Consider the following 17,130-nt stretch of genomic DNA (forward strand, 5'->3'; position numbering starts at 1 on the left):
TATTCGAGAACACTTAAGTGTGAATCAACTAGTTAATCAATAGCTAGATTATAAACATTGCGTAATATAAATGAATGTAGGATTTTTAATATTATCTGTAATCTTTTGATATTATTATTAAACCTTTAATACGTATAAGGTCCCAAGTAAATATTTTTTATCACCGTTTTGTTTCTGACTGTACTTAATCTAAATTTCACAAAAAAAAAAAAAAAAGGGTTTGTTAATGGATTTGGCATCACTATCACCTGTAGGTGACAACAGACTTAGACACGCAATATTTGAAATGTGGATTATAACTGTAATTTAAAATTTTTTTTCTAAAAATAATGCAATTCAATTGAAATAAAATGTGTTTTTACTTACCTTTTTTGTTTCGTAATTTGATTAAATAAAAAAAAGGGTGTAAATCATGCAAGCAACTAAAACCTCAGAACCCCTTCAATAATGAGAATTATTTTAGTAACTGGTCAATTATTAATTATTAACAATAGTTCAAATTAAGCTCTCTAGGTGCGCTAGAATAGGCATTCTCTTTTTTTATACACTCGCAAAGCTATGGCACGTGTAGGTAAGAATAGGCATTGGACGGTTAATAATATTTAAGAGAATATTTTATTAAAATTAATCATTGTTAAATCTTAATTTTATTTAAATTTTGTAAGAATCTAACGCGAATTGGGAAGAACGCAATTATACGGTCAAACAATATTATACATTTATATAGTGTAGTAATTTTTTTGTTTAAATTAAAAGTTATTGCTTTACTTAATATTAAAATTTCTAGTTAGCATTTTTTTTTTTGTGGATATTTTGAACCAATTGGTATGTTGTTCATATGTTTCAGAGCCTTGAAGACATTTATATTATTTTTTAACCCATTAGTTCTTAATCTCTCATCCTTAACAATCCCTGGTAATCCCGGTAATCCGCCTCCGAGGCGTCTGAAAAGAAGATGGCCACGGGACCTTCTAATTTAAATTAATGCTTGAAGTACCACCAATGAGTGGTTTCTTCCCAAGATTTTCAAGTGTAAATGAAATATTCCACATATTTACTTATTGTATTTATTATTTTAAGTACAGATGTAAATTACATTAAATAAATAATTTAAAAAAAATATATTATTTTTTAAAATGTTCTTCATTGCTCCTTGAAACTATTTCATGAAAAATGTTCTGTTACCGTTCACAAACAAAAAAAAAACCTCAAATTATAGCTGACCTTTGCCAACAGGAAAGTAAAAACATATCAGATTTGAGAATCCACAGAAGAGGGAAAGTTATTGGAATGGATGTGAAAACACACTGGACCACATAAAATTAGAAGTTGATTCTTTTCTTACTTTTACAGTACCATTCGTGGATCATACTTAAAATGGCTTAAACATTACACCGGATTTTGTTGTTATTATTCTGTCCATTTTCATCTTAATTTTAATGAAACATTAAGAGCCACTAATACATCATTCACTCGCCTTCTATTATAACCAGGTTGAGAAAATATTTCATTGCTGCTTAAATTTTCAACATCTATAACAACGTTTTAAGCACAGTTTCCTTCCTTATCACAGGCCAGTTTAGCTTTCTGGTGACTGACTACAAATAACCAAAACTAAGTCCTTCAAACACCTAATGATGTCACGATTCACAACAGAACCTATACAGGCTCTAAAACTATTCTGGGAGTTTCTAACTCAAAAAAGCTAATAAACGATTTATTGACTATTAGAAAAATTTAACTAAGATTGTCAATTAAGTATTCGGCAAGATTGGAACTCCTTTCTCTATTCCTCCTTTTCTTCTCTTCTATTTTTTATTTATTTATTTAATACCAGATCAATGATATCAGATCATCAGGCCTGGTGGGCCTTACATGGTTAATGTAAGAGATTAAATAATTAATTAAATAATGCAATATAAAACAATTTTCAACTATGATTCATAGATGAAATGATTTCAATATATAAATTGAAAATATGATAAATTATACGGTAAATATGATTACAAAGATTACAAATATACATATATAACATAAATGAATATTGTTGATAAAAATAACTTAATTTTAGGATTGTAAAGGTGCATGAATATGGGACAATTGTCCCGAACATAGTACAATGAAAAATAAAGAATAGATTAGATTCATCTTGGAACTTTTTTCACCTCGACAATTTAAAAAAATTAAAAATTACGTATTAAAAAGAAAATTTCAATTACTTCTATAATCATAACAAAAGCATTGGAATAATCAATCCTGTTCCTCCATTTTGTGGATAAGAAAAACTAAAATTTGAAAAAAAAAAAAATCAAAAGATGAAAGAAACTTGATGTTTATCATAATATGTTTTAATAAAATTCCTCATCATTGCCAATCGTCTAATTTTAATGCAAATATTTAAAAAATAAGAAAAAAAATTTAATGAAACATAGCAATAAAAATTGAGGTCACAATAATTTTAAAGAAATTTGAACTTTTTTGGGCAATATGAATCAGAAACCTACAAATAGTTCGATTTTTTTTTTTGTGATTAACTATGAATTATATACAATGTTATAAATAAAAAAAATTAAGATAAAATAAATGGATTAAAATAATAATTTTAAAGAAAACATAAAAGTATAACAAAAACAATCACATTTATGAATTTAACAAAATAAATAATTGACTTATAATGGAAAACAAAAGTGAATTTGAGAAAAACATGAAAAGAAAAAAAATAAATTAAGATAAATCAAATTTTACAGTGACAATAAGAGAACTGATAAATATAAAATTTATGACAGGATGTCCTGCACCAGCCTAAAATATTGTGAAACAAGGGGTGATTTTATTGATTGAAAAAATATTAGTGACTTAGCGACTATTGTGATATCCTTTTCCATTCAGGACATTATAAGGTATTACTCCGCGCTGCGATTCCGATAGTAACTTCTTTGGGTACGTCGGCTAAATATTTATGCCCTGGAGATCTTCGCCTAGGCAATATAAGTTAACCTTGCTGTTACTGGCAAACACAAGGTTTTGGCAGCCTCATCCAGGTCAGTAATAAATCGTCAATAAATGTTTGTTTTTTCTTTTACTTTGTTTACTAAATCTGATTATTTATTTATCAACCTCGAGCGTGAGTTCTAAACAAACAATTATTGACAACAAACCAATTTTTTTTTTTTTTGTACTAGATTCATTGCGGCTATTATAAACTTATTTAACATATAATATCATGTTGATATTAATTGTTTTAGTGAAAAGATCAAATAATATTCTTAGTCCACTCCTTATTTGGAAGCCAAGGATTTAATAAGTGTCTGTTACCAATCCAAAATACGAGTACAACGTAAAACAAAAAGATGTGCTATTAAAAACAGTAACGTACTTTATATAACACGAGATGCCACAAATCAACTACAGTTTTAATAAAAATAAATGAGCATTACTATTTGTTAATTAAATTCACTAAAAATATCTTTTTTTAATTTAAAAATAATATTACTTTATCTTTTCTCTAAAAAGGATTTTATCAAATCATTTACTTTCTTTGTGGAAATCATCCCACAGAGTAGCTATTTTGGCATTTTTTTAATTGATTATCTACCTTACGAATTGGATCGAATCTTCATTTTCATAATCTCGCTGCGACATACACATTCACAGTGAAACTTCTCTTAACGGACACCTCTGTATAACAGAAACCTAAAAATAAGTGATATAATGAAAGGAAAAAATTGTGTTGAATGAATATTGTTTAATTACCTACTCTATATTTAATAATGCATAGTTATATAAATAAATACTTTTAATATCTAAACATTATTATTTTATATTTTGACTGAAACAGTCAAGCGATTTAATTTAAACTATGTATACCTGAACAGTCCGAAAAAATCTTCATACCAGTTTAAAAAAATAAAAAGCAATGCAACTTTCTACAAAAAAAAATCAGAAAAAATTTCTGAAAAAAGAAAAAATACGTATCGCTGTTATCTTGAATAGTGTCATATCTGACAAATTTTTTAATGTTATTTTTGAAGTTTTCCATAGATCGTACCATAGACTGGAGTTAGTTTGTAACTACTACGATAGCTTTAGAAAAGTCGATAAAACAACTTCAATAAAGAAAGTAACCGTATTTTATGGTACCATCTTTGTAATATGTTCAATTATAAATAAAAACAAACAAAAAATATTTTGTCAGATCTCTACTCTTCAAGAAAAGCAGCTATATGTATCCATAAAAAACGATATTTGAGAAGAAATGCCCCTAGAACAATACTTGAATTTTTTTTATCAGTGTAAAAATAGTATTATTGTTTTGTTTTTATCAGATTTATGAGGTATATGAACTTAAGTGATGATATATAAACAATTTTATTATCTCATTTTTTTGTTTTTTCTATATCAACTGCTTATTAACGGAAACCTTCTTATATCGGACAAAATTATCTTCCCCATTGGTGTCGTTATATAGATGAATTAAGGGAAGCTAACACAAAAACTTAAAAAAGAAAAGAAAAAAGAAGCAGAGAACAAACTTACACGATTGTAGAAAGAATACTATTTTATTGTCCTTCTTGATTCGTCTTATATATAATTTCTATCTTTGTTTATTGGGGAAGTTAGGATTAAGATAAACAGTATGCCTTGTTACACCATAACGTATATATTGTTATTACGAGCGAAAAACTGCTAGGAACAACACACATTTATTATAATTAGTTACTGGTTTCTACATAAAATACATATGATGTATAAAATAAAACCTAAAAACAATATATTAAATCTAAAATCTTTATTATAAAATTATTTTTTTATTGTAACTGAAATAAACTACTAAGCATCAATAAGGAAAACAATAAAGGGTTTTAAAAAAAATTGTGAGGAATGGAATTAAAAAATATTTAACGTTAAATATGACTAAAAATAACTTAAAATAAATAATTTTAATAACTTTATTATCATTTGTTTTAATTCTTACACCTACAATATTATCTTCTATTGGTATCAACTTAATTTATTGTTATGCCTATTTCCAAGTTTGTTTGTTATAATTTTATTTTTCTCTGAATTAAGGTTGTTATTTCATTGTATTTTACCTGATGAAGGTCTGAAATTCAGGTCAAAATGTCAGCACAATAAAATAAGTTTTACTTAATTGTGTATCTTTACCGACCATCTTCTCATACCAATCTACTGAAAATTTTAATAATTAATAAGTGATTTTTTAATAATTATTTTACTAATTAAGATTGGAAAAAAAATATATAATTTTTTCTTTCCCTTACTATTAATAAACTAAATAATTTTCAATTACCAATTTAACCATATTTTAAACCGTATCACTTGTCGATATTCCTACTGCTTGTGATTTTTAAAATAATATTAATTGAAAAAATGCGAGATAATCAAAGAAAGTTCACTAATTGAAATTCGCATTAAGTAGTCGCGTATGAAACTCATGTCGGTACCTACTCTCTCTAGATATCCAACATCTCTGTGCCAAGCTTCGTGTAACGTGAACCAAATCAACAAGTGTACTTATGATAATTATCAACATATAATGAATCAGAAATAATTTTCTAACTTATCTATCAATAACTTTAAATAGTTCGAATTTTAAAGATTGTTGGGTACCTTTGCGATCCGACAGCCTCGAGTTCGCTACGTTTTATGGCGATGTTGAAATCTTCAAGTGGAACGTCCCTTCCGGTGTGTGCATATTCCTGGGGGCATTGTCTTCGTTTAATTTTAACGGAGTGCTATTTTATATTTAACTACTATTATAAAAAAATAAATGTATTGTAATAATAATATATTATAAATGTATATATGTATATTTATTAGCTTATATTATATCAACGTAGCCATGGAGTCTGGCCCAATTGATGTTAGTAAACTAGTTTACCAATTTTTAAAGCTTATATTAAAACTCCCTATTTTGATTAGAATTTTTAACATAAATGTGTGATCTGCAACTAACTACTTAATTTAATAAACCCATACATATATGCATAGGTATACAATATAATACCATTTACATTTCATGTCATATATATTTTAAGTTTATAGTATTGTATAAATAATAATGTATACTATATATAAGAAAAAAATATATACTTTGCAATAATAATTAATTTGATATAAAGTAAAAAAAAAAAAACACTTGAAAGTTTCAAAAATTGAAATTTCTTTAGATGGCAATAGTACTATTTTAAAAAATACCAAAATTAAACCTTATTAATCTTTATGTATAAATGAACACAAACATATAAATTTATGATTATTTTGAAATTAAGTATTTATACCTGTGAAGTCAAAAACACTCGTTTCTGTATGCCAAGTGAGTGAACGCATTAACTATAACTAAATATATTGCACTTTAAAGACACTAAAATAAAAAAACTGTGTACTTTAATTTTAACAGTTAACAAAAATAAGAAGTTTTATCGATTACGTCAAGTGGAAAATGACTTTTATCGAAGATTTTTTATAATGAATAAATTTGAAAATTAAAATATTTTTATAATGCAAAAAAAAAAAAAATAAAACAGTATATCTGAATGGTCAATATTTTTTTTCTTATTTCCATTAGATATCACTGTTGCTACAAATTTTAAAAACTGATTAAATATAGGGTGTTTTTTTGAGCCCGATAGAACTTGAAATTGTAAAAAATAACACAAAAAATTAAATTGTAATCAAAATTTTTTTTTTATTCGAAAGATCAATACGTGACATTAACATTTGAAAATGATTTCGGGCATATGGGCACCGCGGCTGTTCTTGACGAAGCGCATTCTGGACGTCCAATTTTGGGCCACTTTTTCGAGCACTGCTGGCCGTATGTCACGAATAACACGAACAATGCTGGCCTCCAAGGCGTCAATTGTTGCTGGTTTATCAGCATAAACCAGTGACTTCACGTAGCCCCACAGGAAATAATCGAGAGGTGTCAAATCGCACGACCATATGCGGCAATTTTGCTTATTAACAAACCCGTTAAGCCAAAAATGCGCCTCATCGCTGAACACAATTTTACAGAATGCGCTTCGTCAAGAACAGCCGCGGTGCCCATATGCCCGAAATCATTTTCAAATGTTAATGTCACGTATTGATCTTTCGAATAAAAAAAAATTTTGATTACAATTTAATTTTTTGTGTTATTTTTTACAATTTCAAGTTCTATCGGGCTTAAAAAAACACCCCAAAATTAATTATGTTGTATTATTTGATTATAATGTCATTCATTGAATGTTTTTCATTTCCTTGAAGGAATTCTTACCTCGAATAATGTTATTACTTGGAGTCTGTTCCATGAATGATTTCTTACCTTGAAGCTCGAGGAGTCTTTCTGATGGTTTATGGTTATGAAGTCAGAAGCCTTTCTGATGGTTTATGGTTATGAAGTCAGGAGTCTTTTTCTGAAGGGTGACCACTGAGTGAAGTAGATCTCGGCCGCAACTCATTTAATCTTTCCTTCATCTTTCTTGTTTTTCTGTAATTTAAGTGTTATTATTACAACAGAAAAATCGAGGTTATGAAACCATAAACAATCTACAATATTCTTTTATTTTAAAAACTCACGTTACTTTAAGTAATAGTTTGCAGTGGTCTTTTGTCACCAGTTATCGCAATGCCTGTAGTAAACCTCTGTCTAGACAAAACAGAATAAAAATGGAGAAGCTGAAAGGTGTTAATGTATGCGAGGGCACGTATTTCTGTTTTCACAATCATAACATTCTCAACAGGAGGCACTGCTATCTCGTTTTCTTGGTTATACGAAAAGTGATTTTTAAAAGAATATAGTAGATTATGTTGGTTGAGAATGCTAAAACTGTTTTTTTATCATTGTTATCATATTCAATTTTTTTTAACTTTTATGCCTTAAGACTTCCATCTAAATAAAATACAGAGTTTTGATTTAAACTTTGATTATAATTAATATAAATAAATCCCGTAATGGATTACATATAGTTTGGCTGGAGTAAAACAAAAAAAAAAAAAGTTGCAAATGATAAATTTGTTTCAAAGACAACTTTTAACTGTTAAAAATGAAAGTAAAAAAAATATAAGATTCATGATTTAACGTCTAGTCTAGTCTGGTGGGCAATCCCTATTTCCTAACGATTTTCACCGGATTACCCGACTTTCCGGAGATTTAGTATGTATCTGAACATTTTTTGAAAAAAAAAAACTAAACATTCTAAATAACGCTTATTTTTAATTTTGAGTATAATAACTAGAGACTGGATTTTTTGCATTAAAATGCGCAAAATCATGCAGTAAAAACCCAAAATAAAAACACCCAAATCCTGCAAAAATCAACTTTATGGTACACTTTATAATATTAATACATGGAAAGCCTAACCTAAGCTTTTGAGTCACTTTGAACTCGCTAAATATTCTCTACATATATGCGAAAATACATAAAAAAGTAAAGACATCATCAGTTAAGGGAAAAACCGTGTGAGAGGGTTTTTCCCTTAACTGGTGATGTCTTTACTGAAAATCAGTGACGTAGCATGGGTGTTAGCGTCAGTAGACAAAACATTTTTCGCCCCGCTATTTAGGTACATCAATTCTAAAGAACGTTTCACTAAGGACAATCATATTTATCGTGTATTATACAGGTTACCAATAAAAAATTCATTAAATAAAATTATTCAAATTTTTTCAAGATATTATTATTTTTTGTGAAATTTTACCCCCCCTAAAAGCGCTAACCTGGCCGTCTAGATTTGTCTGACTAACTTTTTTAATAGTAATTTTAAACTTGAACATAGCAATATATTATAATACATACATTTTAAAGTTTCTCTTATTTTAAAGGTCGACTTATTACTTTTTAGGTTTTTGATTAGTGCTATATTTTTATATACACAATTGAAAATGTAAGCGACAGAACATACTATGAGAAATATTATGGGAAATTAAAAAGAGAATTTTGATTGAAAAAATATTTTGAAACACTCCTTTCTATAGAGCACCTTGCACATTTTTCTTATAATTGAGGTTTTTCAAGTTAAAAATTGAATTCTAGACTTCATATTAGGAACATATAATAATCTAATAAAATTGTTTTCCTCATAACTCTCTAATTATGGACAAAATATTAAGTTTTTAATCAGAGTAGTCTGGTTTTTATGTATGTTCGCATATATAGAGAGAATATTTAGCGAGTTCAGATTGATTCAAAAGCTTAGGTTAGGCTTTCCATGTATTTTTTTTTTTTTGATAGATTTATTTATTGATAGATATTACAATCTGCCACACAGTTGTGGGCAATAGGTAATAGTGATGAATGATCTCATACATACTAAAATAAAAAAAAAAAGAAAAGAAAAGAAAAAAATAATAATAATAAAAAAAACTCTCTTAAAATATATACAAACAAAAGAATAGACAAGATGAACATAATCAAACTATCTGTATGAAAAATAAATAAATAAAATAACATAATGATAAAATAATATATACAATATTTATACAATCGACCTGAGGATCCCGGAGCCCATTCTATCCTCCACGTGTGAGGGGTAGATCAGAGCTCAAGAGATCCCAGCGCATCCCTCTCGCCGCATCACTGTTAATGAGCCAGTGAAGGCTGACTATAAAGTTTATTTTTGTAGGATTTGGGTGTTTTTATTTTGGGTTTTTACTGCATGATTTTGCTCATTTTAATGCAAAAAATCCAGTCTCTAGTTATTATACTCAAAATTAAAAATAAGCGTTATTTAGAATGTTTAGTTGTTTTTTTTTTCCAAAAATGTTTAGGGAAAGTAGAATGTTCAGATACATACTAAATCTCCGGAAAGTCGGGTAATCCGGTGAAAATCGTTAGGAAATAGGGATTTTGCCCACTAGACTAGACTAGACGTTAAATCATGAATCTTATATGTTTTTTACTTTCATTTACCAATATAATGTGCAAAATTTCGAATTCCACTTTCAACCGAAATACACGTTTTGAGGTCTTCTAAGTCAAAATAACCGAATCTCGCAAAATGGTCTGTATGTCATGGGTGGCCAATTTGGGTTGATCGTCGCTCGCTCCCAACGTCTGGGGTGGAATTGTACCATGGACTTTGAAGCGATTGTAGAAGATAAAACTTTCAAGCAATAGTTTCAGATATATTTCATACGGATCATAAGTTATTAATTATCCATGTTCTTTTAATTCTTAGATGTGAGTTTTTTGGCCCTTTAAATAATTATTGTTGTTGTTTGTACATAGGTAGGATAAGCCGTACATCAGTACGATGTGTACTCAGCGAGTTATTGATATATTAGCAAAGAGTAAGTCATATTATTCTTTCATTATACATTTATCTGGCAAAAAAAACAAAAAAAAACGCGAAAGTGAAATATTGAAATTATCAGCCATACTCTGCAGCTTTATAAAAACGTTTTCATATTTACGAACAAATAGTACAACAATTTGTACATTGCAGTTGATAAAAAATTAAATTGCATTTAAGTTAGCAAAAATCTATCTTGAAAAAATGTCGGAAAAAATTTTTTAGGTAACTCATGTACGGAATGCTGCTATCAAAAGTTGGGTCTGGAAATTTATTTTCTTCATGAGCCTATATCTCGAATACTTAATAAGTGATTTAAAAAAACAATAGTTTTGAACATATATATTAATTATCCAGCCATACCTCACTAGAATGCTCCTGATACTGAAACGAAGTGTATGCATTTCACTTCCCTTCTTCCCCCTTCTTCAATCCCGACGCACTTATAAGATAAAAAGTAGATCTTATATAGAGAAAAGTTGCCCCCGTGCTGTATGTGAATAATCTAGTTAAAAAAGGGGAAAGTTCTAAAAAATTTCTTTTTTTTTTTATTTATTTAATGTGATTTACAACTGTACAAATAATAAATGCAATAAGTAAATATGTTGTATGTTTCATATACACTTGAAAATCTTGAAAAGGAACCACCCATTGGTGGTATTTCAAGCATTAATTTAAATTAGAAGGTCCCGTGGCCATCTTCTTTTCAGACGCCTCGGAGGATTATCAGGGATTGTTAAGGATGAGAGATTAATAATTAATGGGTTAGGAGTTTGGAATGAAAATACGCATATCTGTTTTGGATCAAATCTGCAACGAATGGGATGATAAGGTCTTTGTGAATGAGTTTATTTGTAACGTTATAAGGAGCATCAAGGATTTTACGTAGGATTTGGGATTGTAAGGATTGGATGCGGGAGGAATTTGATGGTTTGGTAGAGGCCCAGAGCTCAATTCCCTATTCTAAAAAACTAAAATTACATATTTAAGGCGGGTATAAACCTGGGATGTGACAGCAACTGTATCGATAAAATTAATTGACCGGATATACCATTCAGAAAATCGTTTTAACACTTTTTTAGGATTTTATTGAAAACGATTTTAAGGATTTTGAATAAACTCAGTAAATCAATGTAGAATAAAGTGATCTTCGACATCAGGCAGGTCTTATCCTGATTTAAATGATCTAACAGGGCTTAAATGACGAATGTTTTAAAAAATCCTCCTTTACAGTATCGTTAATTTTGCTTTTTGGAAATAAACAGTTGTCGCTATTAAAAATAATAAACAATGGATAAATACAAAATAATTAAGATTTAAATAAATAAATGAAGGAGAAAAAAGGAAAAATATGTACAGGAGTTCGAATAAAAAAAAGTCGAGAGCGCCCGATCACTAGCCCGATTCTACACAAATATAATTATTATTATGAACTCAGCTTCGTTATATTTTGTTAAACTGTAATTTTGGCATGAACAAAGTTGATATCCTTTATTTTTTCCTCAAAAAACTCTAATTTATGAGATTATTTGTAACAGTTATGTGATGCGTGCACCGCTCCAGACGTTAGAGGTCACAATCTCTAAATAATGTCCCTAAAAAACTTGAAATCCGTCAATACATTGCTTTAACTTATAGAACGCCGTTCTTACACCATATACCTTGTTATGTAAGAAGGAATTTGTTTAGATTACGTAAAATGAAAATTATAAGTGTGTAAGAGTTCAGAAATGACGTAAGTCATTGTAATCAGAAGTCTGGATTAATTACCCAAGCACATTCTAATACCTTCATAAACAGCTCAGGTCTCGGGAAATATTCCAGATTTAATAGCCTCATTGTTTCGAATGTATTTTAATTTAATTTTCTCAACTGTTTAAAGTAAGGTAAATTCGATAATCTATCGAAAAAACAAAATTCTATATTTCACTTAATTTAATTATTTCCCTGTTTTCTGAACTTTATTGGACTGTATTCAATGAATCTTATGATCAATGAGTGTCCTGAAGTGCGTTAGATTTTTAAAAAAAATCTATAGCGTAAACATAAGATACAAAAGCCGGTAAAAAAAAAGGCAGTTATTACACCCTAATTTTGGATTACTTTAATAAAAACTATGTATTATTACTAGCAAAAATTGATGAGTCCGCCAAGTATAGGTAGGGGGAATAAAAAATGGCGGCAGGTTCAAAACGTTAAAAAAAAAATTTTCATTCAGAGCTGTATATTTTTAAAACTACCAACAACACTAGAAAACCAGAATTAGTGTGAATGTCAATTTAAAGTAGAGTAAATTTGCTAAAATACTAGACCTTATAAAGCTAATTACGTTCAACAGTTTAAAAAAGCAACATTTAATAAAAATGAACTGAAACATTAGTAGTTATTATCTATTTCACAAAAACCATTCAACATAAAAATGTCTATTAACACCCAAATTAAAGCTAGTTTAATGTACTAGCAAGTAGTTCCTGACCTTTACCTTCGTAAGAGTAGTAGTTTTCATGGTATTTGCTAGAATAAATTGATTTATGGTTGTTCGGTCTATAAGTTTGATTTATGAAAAATTATATCTCCGGAACCAATAGACGTCTGCTATCACTTAAATTAAAGGTAATTAAATTTACTATAAATTAGTATGTAACGTATATATTTGCATGGGTAGTAGCTTTTATGACGTTTGATTTTTGAAAAGATATATCTCAAGAACTATAAGACGTACATATGTCTGTCAGCACTCAAAATGAAGGTGATTTAACTTATATAAATTAGTTTATGACACTTGTCTTTGTAGACGTAGTAGTGTTTATGATATTCGCAAATGAATATACAAATTTCATGAAAACTACTACTCCTGCTAAGGTTAAGTCAAAAACTACTTTATAGTCCATTAAACTAGCTTTAATTTGAGTGATAATAGACATCTGTACGTCGAATAGTTTTTGAACTATAGATTTCTCAAAATAAATTCACTTACTTATCTTTCAGTACATTTTTTTATGAAATGTTGCTTTATAAAAAGCTATATCTCGAATACTATTAAACGTAGATAGGTCTATTAGAAAATTTTCATATTTTAGAAAATTTACTGTACTTCAAATGGCATTCTCTTAGGTTTTCTAGTGTTGTTGCTAGTTTTAAAGATATAGCAATTGATTTTTTTCAACGTTTTGAAACAGCCGTCATGTTTTATTTCCCCTACCTATACTTGGCAAACTCATTAATTTCGACTAGTAATTATACATAGTTTTCAAAATATGTAATCAAATATTGGGGTGAAGTAACTGCCCTTTTTCTCCTCTTGGGCTCTTGCTCTATAAGGATTTAAATATATTTATTTTTAAATTTATTTATTAAATATATATATTTTTTCTTGTGCTGTTTTTGATCGGCATCTACTTAAAATAAATGAATCTTATACACGATTACAGCACTGTTCTTCCATACTCTAAACAAATGGTTCCCAACCAAGGTTCCGCGGAACCCCGGGGTTCTACGAGCCTCTTTAAAAGGTTTCCCGAAATAATTTTGAAATAGGTCATTCCACGTCGACTCAACAAAGTTTTGACTCATCTCAGATTTTTGCTCAGAATTAGGCATTTGACGTTGTATTTGTATCAAATGATAACCTGGGGGTTCATCTTTATTCCTACTTCTACCAAAAGTGCTCCGCAATTTTCATACCAAAAGAATTTTGCCGCCAAAAAACAGTTGGTTAGCACTGCCCTGCAGTATCAGTTCAAGATCATATTCGACTCTGAAAAAAAGGCAGGGAACATTTTACTCAAAGAGATACTAAATATAAAACCAACACCAACTGACATATAAATGCTGTTATTAATTTTATTTTAAAAATGTGAGAACTGATTTTTTTTTTGTTATATTAATTAAAAATTTCATTTATTTTATTTTATTTTTATTTCATTATGTACTTAGTTTTATTATGTTCATTTTATATATCTTTCCGTTCAAGAACATACTCAGAATCAAAATTGGTGGGGGATCAAGAATCAAAATAATATATATATAATTTTGTTTTTTAATTTTGGTATGAAAGTGATCATTTATCACAATTACTAATTGCTAAAGGTGGTGGCCGATTGTAATAATTATCAATAAATAAAATTAATATTTCCAGTTAGATAAAAAAAAATTATTTTTATCGGAAAATATACTGAGGATTGAATAGAGATTTATTGTAGATATACTAGAGATTACATCCTAAGATTAATAAAAATGTTTTAATGTAATATATTATTTTATACAAAATAAACAAACTGATTCACATCCTAAGTACATTTTATAATTTATGGGTTTAAAAATATAATACTGATAAATATGTGGGATAAAATTATAAAATGCACTATAATTACTTTGATAATTATATATAATTTTGTTTAATGGTATTTATATGCTAATAAATTCAGTAATAGAATAATTAGAGAAATTCATAATTTGACAGTGATTGAGACAAAAATGTTCAGTCTATTCAAAATTTACTGAATAAAGCAATGTTCTAGATATTTAATAGAAATAAGAAAAAAAGCATTAATATATATGACTCATTTATAATTCAGAACAATAGTATTTGAAAATAATCTGTTTGAGAATGAACTATTATAATACCAGTTTTAATGTGTGTTGTGAATACATTAACCGACTGCAGATATCCAAACTTAAAACATATTATTTTTAAAAACGCATTCTTTAGAAGTGATGTAATAATAGTAAAATCTTGATTTCAAACAATTATAACTAACAAAAAAAAAATAATGCAAGAAGTGAATTCGTAATTGCGCGAAGGAGTTAACGTGGGGGTTGCATGGGTGTAGTGTCCACAATGTCATGAATTTTCATCTATTTGTTCTTTTCAAGGACATGGAATTTTAAAAAGCTTTTTTTTCTTTATTGTTACACTACTTTTCTTTGTTGTAGAGATGAACCGAAGAATGTTGAAAACATTTCTAAAATTTTGAAAACACCGATACTAGTATTGTAGATTTGTCACAACATTTTTTTTTGTTGTTATAAGTTTTTTATAACAATTATCAAATGGTAAAATTAAAGTGAAAATGATAAGCATATTCGAAATAAGATCATTAGAGGATCCGTAGGGGGTTAAGAAGGGGTGAATATAAAAATAACACAAAATGAAATAGAATTTTGTACTTATTGCTTATTAACTGTGATACTTCGTAACCCTAAAAAACTATATGCAATACGATTTTTACATAATTTAAAAAAAATTAACATATCATTCAAGAAACGTTTTGCCTCAACCATCGTTTTGAAAAATACCTTTGTCATTTTTCCAGTCTTCAGAAATCTTTTCGATATGTTTCTAAAACGATTTTTTGTTTGATAACATCAACTTTTTTTTAAGTAGATCCTCCTTACTCATAAGCTACGTAGGAAAATTCTTAGAATTGATGATTTAACAAATCATGTGTGTGTATTGAAAGAAAAATAGTACGGATTATTTACGCACCTGAAATGCATAATTTTGTTACCAAATAAATTTTCGTTGAAGCTCTAATATATTCATAGGGGAGGAGGGCAACAGTAGTATGTACTAGCAACATTTTTCAATAAAAATGACCCACAATATTAATTCTGGAATCATGAGTTTTATAGACATCTGTACGTCAAATGGTTTTTGAGATATAGATTTTTCAAAATAAATTCACTAACTACTGACGTTTCAGTACGTCCCATACAACATTTTTATGAAATGTTGCTTTTCAAAAAGCTATATCTCGAGAACTATTTAACGTAAATATCTCTTTTAAGGCTCATATTTTAGCAAATTTGCTCATCTTCAAATGACGCTCTCTTAGGTTTTCTTGTGTTGTTCCTACTTTTTAAGATATAGAGCTCCGAATGAAAAATTAATTTTTTTTAACGCTTTCAAACAGCCGCCATTTTGTATTCCCCCTTCCTATACTTGGCAGACTCATCTATTTTGACTAGTAATTATACATAGTTTATATCAAAGTAATCAAAAATTGGGGTGGGTGGGGTCATAGTAATCAAAAACCATCTTCTCGTACGTCATTCACGGTCAACTATCTCTCATAACTATACAGTTTTCATTCAAATAATAAAAAAAAAAAATGGGGTGAAATAACTTATTCTACTTTCCCTGTGCGCTTTGACTAATAGTTCCTGTGCCTTCTACAACTTAGATAAAACCGTTATATGTTTCTCTGAAGAAGACAAATAAAAGAGTTAACACATCATCCTGTCACAGAAACTTGATTGAAATCCATGGTACCACTCTCCATCAGCAATCAATTCATTAAAGTCACTTTTCGTAGTAATGTAAACAGTCTTATCAGATTTCTAGGAATGATTCATAATCGCTTCATATAGCTTTGACAGCTTTACACTATCATAAGCTTTCCTAAAGTCAATAACACTATTATGGAGTAGGCGTATATACGATAACTTTCATTATCTGGATCGACATAGAGAATACCTCATTGATTGCGTATCTTTCGTCTCTCTTTGCCTCATTGAGTTATATCACAGCGTCATAAAACGTTACTATTTAGCCTGGTAAATTCTGTTATAAATCAGATAATGGAGTTTAAACTTCAAAATCCTTATAGATCTTATTTTTTCCAGCCACCATATTGAAACGGGTCAATAATAAAATCTGGCACCTTTGTGCTAATTTGAAGTCTCTACTGATTTTCGCTTTTTAGTTAAAATTTTTTTTAGTAAACAACGTAGACCCATGATTACATATTGTAAAACTATTGGTTTTTAACCAAGTAAACATTTTTATTGAATAGTTCCAATGAGTTCAGGTACAAGCTGTCAAGTACACACA

The 17,130-nt window shown here is 28.5% G+C and overlaps 1 long non-coding RNA gene across 2 annotated transcripts in view; it reads right to left on the reverse strand.

Annotated features, from left to right (window-relative positions):
- LOC106677944 (uncharacterized) overlaps nucleotides 1-7,625 on the reverse strand; it is a 66,362-nt gene extending 58,737 nt beyond the window's left edge. For both annotated transcript variants that reach the window (XR_001342669.2, XR_001342670.2), the window contains exons 1-4: nucleotides 7,582-7,625; nucleotides 7,328-7,492; nucleotides 5,632-5,720; nucleotides 3,596-3,693 (exon numbers count right to left, since the gene is read on the reverse strand). This is a non-coding gene — a long non-coding RNA (uncharacterized lncRNA). The remainder of the gene's footprint in view (nucleotides 1-3,595; nucleotides 3,694-5,631; nucleotides 5,721-7,327; nucleotides 7,493-7,581) is intronic.
- Nucleotides 7,626-17,130: the final 9,505 nt, after the last annotated feature.

Source organism: Halyomorpha halys, unplaced genomic scaffold (genome assembly GCF_000696795.3).
Source record: "Halyomorpha halys isolate HHAL.00 unplaced genomic scaffold, Hhal_1.1 Scaffold115.1, whole genome shotgun sequence".
In the NCBI taxonomy this organism is placed as follows: Eukaryota; Metazoa; Arthropoda; class Insecta; order Hemiptera; family Pentatomidae; genus Halyomorpha; species Halyomorpha halys.